Source organism: Capra hircus, chromosome 1 (genome assembly GCF_001704415.2).
Source record: "Capra hircus breed San Clemente chromosome 1, ASM170441v1, whole genome shotgun sequence".
NCBI lineage: Eukaryota > Metazoa > Chordata > Mammalia > Artiodactyla > Bovidae > Capra > Capra hircus.
The window spans coordinates 111979580-111989698 of NC_030808.1; the positions used below are offsets into that span (position 1 = coordinate 111979580).

The 10119-nt window shown below is 35.2% G+C and overlaps 1 long non-coding RNA gene across 2 annotated transcripts; it reads left to right on the forward strand.

The window, feature by feature from the left end:
* Positions 5419-9077, forward strand: LOC102184663. Of its 2 annotated transcripts, none has more exons than XR_001295884.2 (4): positions 5419-5484; positions 5573-5766; positions 8796-8894; positions 8992-9077. It is a non-coding gene; the product is annotated as an uncharacterized LOC102184663 (long non-coding RNA). The 2 variants fall into 2 exon arrangements; XR_001918116.1 differs by having other exon boundaries at positions 5470-5484; positions 5548-5766.

Below are 10119 nucleotides of genomic sequence, written 5' to 3' on the forward strand. Positions count from 1 at the left end.
CTGCCTTTTCTAAAACCAGCATGAACATCAGGAAGTTCACAGTTCATGTATTGCTGAAGCCTGGCTTGGAGAATTTTGAGCATTACCTTACTAGCATGTGAGATGAGTGCAATTGTGCGGTAGTTTGAACATTCTTAAGGCAATGCCATCATCACTACCTAATTCCAGAATATTGTCATCACTCCTCAAAGAAACATCATAGCTCTTAGCAATCACTCCCCGTTTTCATCTCCCTCATTGCCAAGTAACCACTGATCCACTTTCTGTCCCCATAGATTTGCCTGTTCTGGATATTTCATAAAATGAAATCATATAATAGAATATGGCATCTTTCATTTAAGATAATAATATTTTCAAGTTTCAGATGTATTTCAGCATATACCAGATCTTCACTCCTTTTTATTGCTGCACAATATCACATATTATGGCTATAACATATTTGGCTTACTTATCAGTTTTTTTCTACTTTTTGACTATTTGATAATGCTGTTATAATCATTTGTGTACAGTATTTGTTTGAACACCTGTTTTTAATTCTCTTCGGTATACATGTAAGGATGAAATGGCTGGGTCTTAAGGTTAATTCCATACCTATCATGAGGTAATGCAAAATTGTTTTTCAAGGTGACTGTACCATTTACATTCCCACCAGCATTGCCATGTTCTGGTTTCTCCACATTTTTGCCAGTGCTTGTTATTGTCTTTTTTTATTATACTCATCTCAGTGGAGGTGAAGTGGTAGCTCATTATGGTCTTGATTTGTATTTCCCTAATGACTAGTGTTTTAGGTATATTTTCATGTGTTTATTGGGCACTTGTATATCTTCTTTGGATAAATGTCTTTAAATTCTTTGCCTATTTAAAAATTGGTTTTTCTTAATTATTCAAGAGGTTTTTTTAAAAAAATATAGATACTAAAGCATTATCAGATGTATGATTTGCAATATTTTTTCCATTCCAAAGATGGCTTTATTACTTTCTTGATGGTGTTCTGTGATGTACAAAAGTTCTAAATATGGATGAAGGTCAACTTATCTATTTTTCCTTTGATTGCTTCTACTTAGGTGTCATATCCAAGAAATAGTTGCCTTTTCATCCCTGTTTTCTTCTGATTTTATAGTTTTAGATCTAACATTTTGGTCTTTGGTGCATTTTGAGTTAATTTTTGAATATGTTATGAGGTAGGGAGTCTAGTATCATACTTTTGCATATTTAAAACTAGTTGTCCCAGCACCCTTTGTTGAAAAGACTATTCCTTATCTAATATTTTGTCTTGGCAGCCCACTGAAAATCAACTAACTGTAAATACTTGGGTTTATTTGTGAACTCTCAATTCTATTCCATTGATCTGCATGTCTGTCCTTATACCTGTACCACACATTCTTGATGACTGTAACTTTGTAGTTAAGTTTTGAGATCAGTTAAATGTGAGTTCTCCAACATTATTTTCCTCTTCAAGATTGTTTTGATTACTCAAGGTCCCTTGCAATTCTGTATGTATTTTGAGGTGAGGTTTTCCATTTCTGCAACAACAACAACACCCCAAAAAGCAATAAGTCATTGGTATTTTGGTAGAAATACATTATATGTGCTTAGTCAGTTGGTCCTATCTGACTCTTTGTGACCCCATGGACTGCAGCCCTACCAGGCTCCTCTGTCCATGGGGATTCTCCAGGTAATAATACTAGAGTGGGTTGCCATGCCCTCCTCCAGGAGATCTTCCCAACCCAGGTCCTCTCACATTGCAGGCAGATTCTGTACTGACTGAGCCGCCAGAGAAGCCCAGAAAGACATTAAATCCATAGGTTGCTTCTGGCAGTATTGCCATCCTTAACATTATCAAGTGCTTTAATCTATAGATTAGAAAACATAATGAATAATCTTTCCATTTATTTTTTTCTCCTTTTAAATTGAAAAAGATAATTGCACCATTGTGTTGGTTTCACCATACATCAACATAGATCAGCCATGGTATATCCACATGTATATCCATATATACACATGTCCCTTAAATGGCAACCCATTCCAGTACTCTTTGCCTGGAAAATTCCATGGACGGAGGAGCCTGGTAGGCTACAGTCCATGGGGTTGCACAGTTGGACACAACTGAGTGACTTCACTTTCTTTCTTTCTTTCTTCCCTCTTGATCCACTTATTTAGATCTTCCTTAATTTTCCTCAGCAATGTTTTGCTTGGCTTCAGTTACAGACCTTGTACATCTTTGGTTAAATTTATGATGTTGGGTAGGGGGGAGCATCTAGTCTTTCACAATTAAGCATGATGGTAGCGGTGTTTTTTTTTTTTTTAAAGATATACTTTATTTTTTATTGAAGTATAATTACTTTGAAATGTGTTAGTTTCTGCTATACAACAAAATGAATCAACTACATGTGTACATATAGCTCTTTTTGCATTTCCTTTCCATTTAGGTTAGCACATAGCATTGAGTAGAGTTCCCTGTGCTATACAGTAAGTTCTCATTTGTTATCTATTTTATACATAGTACTGTATATACATCACTCCCTGTCTCCCAGTTCATCCCACCTCCAGCAATGGGATTTTTATATTGATAGATTCCCTTCAGGAAGTTTAGGAGAATTTATTTCTCATTCATTGAGTGTTTTTATCTTGAAATAGTATTTGATTTTTATCAAATGTTTTTTCTGCATCTACTGAGATGATCATGTGGTTTTTGTTATTCTATTAATGTGGCATATAATATTAACTGGTATTTGAAAGTTGTATTGACTACATATTCCTGAAATAAATCCTACTTGATCATGGTGTATAATTTTTATGCTACTGGATATGGCTTGTTGGTTTATTGCTGAGAATTTTTGCACCTAATTTCATTAGCAAGATTGGGTCTGTAGTGTTCTTATAAGATCTTTGGTTTTGGTTTTAGGATGACACTGGCAGCATAGGGTGAATTGGGGAGTCTTCCTTCCTTTTCTATGCTTGCAAAGAGTTTTTAAGTGTTAGTATTAACTCTGCAAGTTTGGTAGTATTCATGTGAAGCCATCTATTCTAGGACTTTGGTTTGTGGGATATTTTATTATGACTTCAACTTCTTTACTTTTAAAGTCTATTCAGATATGCTATTCCTTTTGAGTCACTTTTGGAAGTTTGTCTCTTTATAGGAATTTGTCCATATGCAGATCTATAATATTGACCTATAATAACTAATCTCTATAGTATATCTAAAATTCTGGGTATAAAAAAATGTTTAAAAAGTGAAGAATTCTGCCTTCTTTTGAATAAGGAGCCAAGTATTTGAAAAATTTTTAGCTTAAATACCCTAGAAGAAAGTAATGTCACCTTGATAATAAAGGAACTGAGATTTAAATATTCAAGAAAACTTGCAAATTAAAACTAGAAAATGTACCTATATACCTAAGTGATATGCCCTAAGAAGATGATGAGAAAATGGTCAAATATAGGCCCTTGGGTTTATGAGTTTAAAGCAAAACTAGTCTAATAATGAATAAAACATTTTTTCCTGAATAAATATTATACAACTTAAAAAAAAAACTGATACCAAGAAAATGAGATTTTAGATTGAACCTTTTTCTGAGATCTGGGCAATTCATGTTCATTGAATTAGTTTTTCTTTTTTTCCCTCTCTCTACAGAAAACTAGCTTCCCTGGTGGGTCAGATGGTAAAGAATCCACCTGCAATTCTTCTGTGGGAGACCTGGGTTCAATCCCTGGGTCTAATATGTTGTCTGCAGATTATAAAATGAAGTCAAGCATGTATCTGCCGATACTTTGTAAGTTGACTTGTCTTTATACTTAGAAATGTTTCTTAATAGTAGGCTTCCCTGGTGGCTCAGATGGTAAAGAATCTGTCTGCAATTGAAAAGTGCCTAGGAAACCCATGTTCGATCCTTGAGTCGGGAAGATCCCCTGGGAAATGGCTACCCACTCCAGTATTCTTGCTTGGAAAACTCCATGGACAAAGGAGACTGGCAGCTTACAGACTATGGGGTTACAAAGGGTCAGACACAACTGAGCGATTATCACTCCCTTACTCATAGAAAACTAAAGAAAATAATGAGTTGTAAAGTAATCCACCCTCAGAATCAAAATTTGTGCAATAATGTTAATATACCACATTAGAAAAGAATTTAAGACATCTGACATGGAAATAACTATTTTTAATGTATATACTTTCATACATTCTATTCTTATCCATTTCAGGCAGATTATTTTAGCCTAATACATATGTATCTTTGTTTGTTCTTTGGATGGTACTTTACTGTTTCTTTTGAATATCTTTTTTTTTTTTTTTAAGAGTGTTCATCTGAGCCTATTTGTTTAAAATATTCAGCTTTTAATGAGATTGAACATTGTGCTTTTCTTCTTTTTCTATCTTGCCCTCAATTAAGTTTTGTTCAATATATAGCTATTTAATATTGGGAAAACACCTCCTGACTTTACCAGGCATTTTGTTACATAACCTCTCTTCTTATCTGGTAAAGCCAGTCATTCTTTCAATATTAAATTGGAGAGAGATGACAGCTTGGCTTAAGTGATATTAAACATGCAGTAAACTTACCAGATTTTTTTGGCTGCACACTCTAATCTGTAGGTAGAAATTCATAGGTTATCCTTGCCTGTGTGGGTGGTAGCGTCCTGGATTCATACAATAGCAAGTTCAGTGTGGCTGAAGCATCATTGCAAATGGGAAATTAGAGGAGTGAGATTTTTTAGGGATCTTAAAAAGAAACCTGCTTTTTATTGTCTAGGAGGTGGAGAACCATTGGTGGATTTTGATGAGTGATAAGATGTGGTCGTTTGCAGGAAACATTACTCTTGGAACTCTGAAGGTGGATCAAATCAGGTAAGTCTGTCTTTAGAGGAGCTCAGCTCAGTCTTGTGCTGGATATTTTCAAAGTTAGTTATAGGTCATTTTGCAAAACTTTTCCATCCAGACCCAAAAGTTACTCCAATAAGAATCTAGAGCATAGTCTAGGTCATGTTACATAAACCGGGTTGAACTTTAAAAATGGGATGTCCCATCTTGACACATTGCTAATAAAAACAAGATTATGACTGTTCGCTGAAAAGTCTAGGTAATACCACATTTTTTTATTGTTTTCATTTCTAGGACATTTATATTACAATTTTCTGTTTTTAGATTGGTTCATAGGAAAGGGCACCATTTATTTTACCTTTTGCATTCTATAATGTAATAAAGAATTGTCTAAATTTCATATAGCTTTTTCATCTTTTTGACACTTCTTCCTTGGGTAGGTATTAGTATCTTCATTTTAAAACTAAAGAAGCTGATGCTCAGTTAAGCTACTTTCATTTATTACAGAAATAGCAACTGGAATTTGAAGCCAGGTCTCTGCAACTCAAAGTCCTTTCTCTCCATCATACCACCCTTCTTCTTTAATAGGACTTGTCTAATTGCAATGTCATCTTTCCTCTGTACATCCACTTCCCTGAAGAGTTCCTTCATGTTGTCTGAGGCATTGAGTGAGTAAAAAAATCTGCATATCTCTGAGTTAGAATTATTTAGCTTAACTTTAGATCTTGTAGTCCTTTGTTTCCTCCATAATAATAGGATAAAGAAAAAGACAGAGGAGTTCTGCTTTCCAATGCCTTACATCACCCAGACAGTTGGCAGCCAGGAGTCAGGCAGCTGCTACACTCTCCACGTATCTATTTAAAGTTCAAAGAGACACTGGATAACAATAACAAAGAGGTAAGCGTGGCCCTGACCAGCCCACCCAACAACAGGAAGAATGGCTGAAAAAGGTAAGATTTAAGGCATCCAACTCTCTTGGCAAAAAACATTCTGGGCTCCCAGGTTTATTTCCTGTTTCCCTGTTATTCTGAAGAGCATGGTATCTCTTCTAAAGGAGCATTAACCACATTATGTTGGTGTGACTGTAAAAATGCATTAGATATGCAATTTATGGACCATATCTATACATTAAATGAGTAACTTTGAAATGTTCAAAGAAACAAAAGAGTTTAATTTGTTCATGCTTGTTTTGAAGATTGAGTTAGAAGCAGGTTATTCTCCAGTGTTGTACTGGATTTGAAGTACGGTGGTGTGCTGGGCTAGAATTAAGGATATTTTAATTTTGTGTTGGATGTGTGACTAAATGGCCATGTGAATTTGGGGAAATCCCTCTACCTTTCTGTGTCTGTTTTCTGACTGTCAGAAATAAATAGAATAGGCTTAGTCATTTCTAAGATGCTTGACATCTGAATTTCTTTTCTTCTGGTTTTTAAATGTTTTTTACATCTAAGAAAAATAATTGATAAGATGGGCTGAATATATATAGTGTCCAAGAAAGCTTTAAATGTCTATGGAAATTAATGCTTTTAAACCTGACAACAATCTCATGAGATATCACCATTTCCATTTTACAGATAAGGAAACTGAGGCATAACAAAATTTAGTAACTTGCTTGTGGGGGCACCAGGTTTTAAACCTGGGTAGTCTTATCCCAGAGTTTTAAACCTGGATAGTCTTATCCCAGAGCACATTGTTCTTTTATGTATAAGCCTACCTGCTTGGGCATACTCAGGATTGGAGAGAAGCATTTTGAAATTATTCTTCATATTTAAAAAGAGATTTTGTGCTTATTTGTACTATTGATGTAAGTGACATATGCAAATATTATGTTCCTATATATTTCTATTTCGAACCAATGCTACAGATTATAATAAAACTTAAAGTACTAATGTTAACAGAAGACAAATGCAAGTATGCTTTGAGTATTTAAAAGCACAATCAATGGTTTTTTCCAAGGAATAATAAATAATAAGATACTATAAAGTGCTAAAAGTAGTGGTATATATGTACATTTTAGAACTGTATTAAAATATGCTTGTATAAAATACAAATGCTCAGTTAAAATATTGGTATTCTAAGTTCTGGGAAATCAGGAAAAAATACTAAATCAATATAGAAACAGTTCAAAAAAATTATTATGACTTCCAGTGTAATGGTACCTTAATTCATAAAAAGGCTTTTATCCAAATCAGAGTAAAAAGAGCATATTATCATGTGGCAATGCCACATGGCAGGTAAAGAGAAAAATTTTTTCAAATTGTTGTGGTTAATGCTTTGTTCAAGGTCACAGTGTGACGGAGAAGTTAAGTAAAGCTGTTGAACTTGTGAGAGTTGAGATACGCCAACAATTTTGGAAATATAAGCTATTAAAAGTCATATTAATTTCAGGAGATTTGCTATTATGTCTCCAAATTTTAGAAGTGTCTCATTTCTTGATTTTAACAGCATCAAAAAAACTTTACTTTTAGAGTGATAGAAATTGTAATAGGAATGCAGTTGCTAAGAATATGTATTTTCTTTGTTAGCTAATTGCATAAAATTTAATTGTGCTTTCAGTTAAGAATATACCTGAGCCTTTAACACAGGGCATTATTCTATATGATGTCTTTCTGTGTTTTGAACTATTTTGTGTGGTGCCTGAAATAAGATTGAGATGCAGTGAAAAAATACTTTTATAAGTTGCCTTTTTACAGGTAAGGGTATAAGTAGTGAAGAACCTAAGCTACTCCATTTTGTTAACAGAAAAACTCCATTTTGTAAGGTTCCTGGAAAAAAGCCTTTGGAAATCCCCTGACCTCACCCCACCACCCATGAGCCAATCGGACCCCAGACCAGAATCTCCTGACTTAAGGTTCAGGAACTTGTGGTCTACCTAGGTAATAGGGACCAATCAGAAACCAACACACAACCCTTCGAAAGAAAGTGACCAATCAGATGTCCCCCTACCTAGAAATTCTTTTTTTTTCATGAACACTCTCTATATAAGCAATGTAATCCAAAACCCGGGGCTCCTCCCTATAGCCGCTGCATCGGTAACGGTGGGAGCCCCAGCTCGAGCTTAGTAATAAAAACTCTCTTGCTTTTGCATCGGATATTGGCTCCCTGGTGGTCATTGGGAGATTTCGCGACTTGGGCATAACAATAGGAAACACAAAAGGAGTTATTATACTTTTGTCTTCTATGTGTGTGTTGGATCAGTGTTGGTTGCTATACTGAACCAACTGAAAAAGTAGAATCTCTGTGCTCTGTTCAGGAATGATTACATGATTACGTAAGGTGTAATGCTTTCTTTTCCTATGATAAATTCAGCTATCAAATCTAAGAACAGTTTTCAACACCTTTCCCTACTTTATGATTATTTAGTAGGAATTACCTCACTTTCCAATGTTTCTATGTAAACTAGCTGGTCTCTGTGTTGTTGAACAAATGCAGTAATGTGTTCTGTATACAGCAAACACACACATGGTGGTTAGAGTTTACAAAGTCCTGGCACTTACTCAATGTCATTTGATTCTTAGAACAATTCCTGGAGGTGGATATCATGAGTTTCACTCTCTGTATTTTACGAATCGGGAAGTTCAAGCTCAGGATTGCCCAAGGTCACCTAACTGTAAAAGGAAGGCATATGGTTTGAACACAGTCCTCTGTCCATGGGATTCTCTGGGCCAGAACAATGGAGTGGGTGGCCTTTCCCTTTCCTAGGGGATCTTCCCAACCCAGGGATTGAACCTGACTCTCCTGCATGGCAGGCAGATTCTTTACCATCTGAGCCACCAGGCTTTCCCACACACACTTCTCTTTCAAATACCCAGCTGAGTCACAAGTACCCTTTGTGGAAAAGAAAGTAATAATCATGTATGGGTGTCATTAGAGAGTGTATTTTTTCCCTTGATATTATATCAGATTTCCTCTTACCCTCTTGATTCAGAATATTTAATACCAAGATGACCATTCTAATATGATTTCTCTTGTTTTTCAGCAGAGGCTACATTATCTCGCTTTGTGGTCCCTATTCTTCTCCTAATTGGCTGGATTGTGGGATGCATCGTAATGGTGTATGTTGTCTTCTCTTAGAAAGGTACAGTTTTCAATAATTGAATGTTTATTCATTAAGAGTATATATTACTCCAGGAATAATCTTACTTGTTTTACTAATAGAACATTTTATCATGCAGGCCAGAAGACTTCAGATTGACATCATTTAGAAGAATTGAGAAAAGCATGAAATGACAGATTATTAAATGTTTCTCATGTAAATAACTGCAATGTTTGACATCAGTTTATAAACTTGCATTTGTAAACTGTCCCTTTGAACCTAAGAATCTCTTCAGAAACCTATTTAAAAATTCTGGGCACAAATAAGAACTATAGGAAAATATAGATTAATTTCTTTATCACCTAAGAGTAAGAATGTTCCTAACTATGACTTAACACGCATAAGCAATAGGAAAACATTTGGTAAATTAAACAGAAAAAAATGAGCTAGAAATAAGAGAGATAGTTCATAGAAAACAAGGTAAATGTAAACTTGTCCCTTATAACTCTTACATAATAACAGAACTATAATTAACTCTGTAAGGAAGAGGCATTATTCACCTGTCAGATGGGGAATATGAAGATATTTGACAGCATATATTGGTAAGGCTGTGGGGAAATAAGTACTCTTGTATACTGCTTTTAGAAATTCAAAATGATACAATACTTTTGGGGGTATTTAGCAATCAAAGTACCAGAATTACATACGCATTTAACTTTTGACCCAGCTATTCCTCCTCTAAGAATACTGATGTTTCCTCAGATACACTGGTAAAAATACAAAACCATATGTGCACAAGTCTATTCATTATAGCATAATCTATTTAGAGCAAAACCCTGGAAAAAGCCAAATATCTATTAATAGAAGACCAACCAAATAAACTGTAGTCAATCTACATATTGTGGCACTTAAGCATCTGTAAAGGGCTTCTCTGCTCTGGTGGCTCAGATTGTAAAGAATCTGCCTGCCATGAGGGAGTCCTGGGTTTGATCCCTGGGTCAGCAAGATCCCTTACACAGGAGAATGGCAACCCACTCCAGTAGAAAAAGGAATGAATAAAGGGGGTCTTTATACAGTGATATGATGTCATCTCCGGAAGAAACAAAAACCCCGAACAGGTACAAAACAATCTATGCTCTCTTTTGTGGAAGAAAGCAGGGGCTAAGCTAACATACACACATACCTGCATGTGTTAAAAATACCGAAAGAGAGGAGCCACAAATGGCTGAGAACTTCGTAACTTCATTTCTAACAAGTTTTCAGGTAA